General features: G+C 50.4%; 1 protein-coding gene across 1 annotated transcript in view; it reads left to right on the top strand.

Annotated features, from left to right (window-relative positions):
- The first annotated feature begins 1,661 nt into the window (after nt 1-1,661).
- PIK3C2A (phosphatidylinositol-4-phosphate 3-kinase, catalytic subunit type 2 alpha) overlaps nt 1,662-1,819 on the top strand; it is a 146,691-nt gene continuing 146,533 nt past the window's right edge. The window contains exon 1 of the mRNA XM_011937522.1: nt 1,662-1,806. The gene's annotated coding sequence lies outside the window, so the exon portion shown is untranslated. The remainder of the gene's footprint in view (nt 1,807-1,819) is intronic.

Genomic DNA, 1,819 nt, shown 5'->3' with positions numbered 1-1,819 from the left:
AAAGAAAAGAAAGAAAGAAAAGAAAGAAAGAAAGAAAGAAAGAAAGAAAGAAAGAAAGAAAGAAAGAAAGAAAGAAAGAAAGAAAGAAAGAAAGACAAATAGTTACTCTTCCCTGAAGACTCTGTTCTCCCAAGGCCTCTTCCTTCTTTCCTGAAGGCACACTCAGTTCTGGAGCAGAAGCTAGGAAGCTACCCTGAGATAAATCACTTTCCCCACCCTTTTTAATCTTGTGAAAGAGCTGCTGCCAATTTTAGAATTCCTCCTTTGATCAGAAGATAAAGCAGAACAATGCTGCGGAACTAAGTTGATTTCTAAGGGACATTCTTCTAGAACGTGTAGCCTGCCTGGAAGTGTGTGTGCATGGAGGAGGGGCAGGTTTGGGGGGAAAGAAAGGAGTAAGAAGTGGGGGTGCACAAGAGCCGGTAGCTACAACCATAAGAAATAATCACACATTTTCTTCTAGAATTCCCTATAGAATAGAAACTCCATCCAATTTTCCCATCCCTGGGGAGGTGTAGGCATGTTTATTACAGCGCTATGAGGGATTCATCCACTCCACACTCCCCATTGCCCTAGCCCCCTTTCTCCGACCCCTGTCCCAGCCAAATCAGACCATTTTTTCTTTCCCATTATTTGCTGAAGGTTCAACTTCTCTTAGAGCCTTCTAATTATGCGTATATACATATAGGCTGATAATTTTTAATTTAGGCTGAGAAATGCAGGTTAAATCAGTCTGCTACATTAGATAGTGAACGTCTGGATGATGTGGACCCCCTTCTCCTATTGCTTAAGGGACAATCTGTTGTAAAACGCTATGGAATCTTTCCTCTCCGCTTAACATCTTTGTGCCCCAGAAGCACCATCTGTAAATGGGGATAATTTTCCTATCTCTTCCCATGGTTATGTAATTTTTAAATCTCACGCGTGAGGACCAAACGACAAGCATAATCTCATTAAATTCCCAATAAGAAGGTATTATTATGGAGATTGCATGTGAAAATACTTTGTAATGTAGAAAGAGCCGTCTGGCTGTGAGTTATTATCATGGGGATATCTTCCTTACCTGGCTGTTGTGAGGATGAAACGAGACGCTGACCTGAAAGCGTTTTACGTGCCATCAGGCATTTTACAGAAACCACGTGATAGGCTACTAATTACCCACCGTACAGCACCTGACCCACCGTGAGGCCTCGGTAAATGCTGGTTGGAGTGGAGGAGTTTAAGTCTCGCCTGTTTCTTTCAGTCTTCCAATCACAAAGTAATCTCGGCGCCGCCGGGGGCCAAGACACAAATCTGGGAACCTCAGCCTAGAGGGAGGAGGGTGCGGAGTCCCGGGAGAGGGGGTAAGAACAATAGGGTACTTCAGTGCCCGGGCCCGGTTTGCGGGGCTTCGGACGCAGGGCCCGAGGGGCGGCCAGCTGGGGTGTCGTGGGAGCTCCCCTCCCCAGGTCTGGGGTGTGCACGGAGAGGGTCCGGAGCCTGCTCGGCATTCCCCGGGAGGGAGCTGGACCCTGCTCCCCTGGGCTCGTGCTCCCCAGCGCCCCAGCTCCCTTGCTCACGCCACACGGGCAGCGTCCAAGCCCCGCCCGCCAGCTCAGGTAGGCCGTCCACGCCAGCCAATTCACAACAAGCCCGGGCGGGGAAGGCGGTGCTTCCCTGGTCGGAAGTGACGTGCTGGCTTGGCTGGCTGTGGAGTCGGCCGAAGCTTTCGGCGGCGGCTGAGCCAGCTGAGGGGAAAAATGGCTCGGACTGTGGCGGCTTCGGCGGCTCAGGTTGTAGTAGAGGCGGAGGCTCAGGCAGCTTGAGGTGAGGAGCGGTC

This window comes from Colobus angolensis, unplaced genomic scaffold (assembly GCF_000951035.1).
Source record: "Colobus angolensis palliatus isolate OR3802 unplaced genomic scaffold, Cang.pa_1.0 Scaffold164, whole genome shotgun sequence".
Lineage (NCBI taxonomy): Eukaryota > Metazoa > Chordata > Mammalia > Primates > Cercopithecidae > Colobus > Colobus angolensis.
This window is presented reverse-complemented; position numbering and strand designations above follow the sequence as displayed.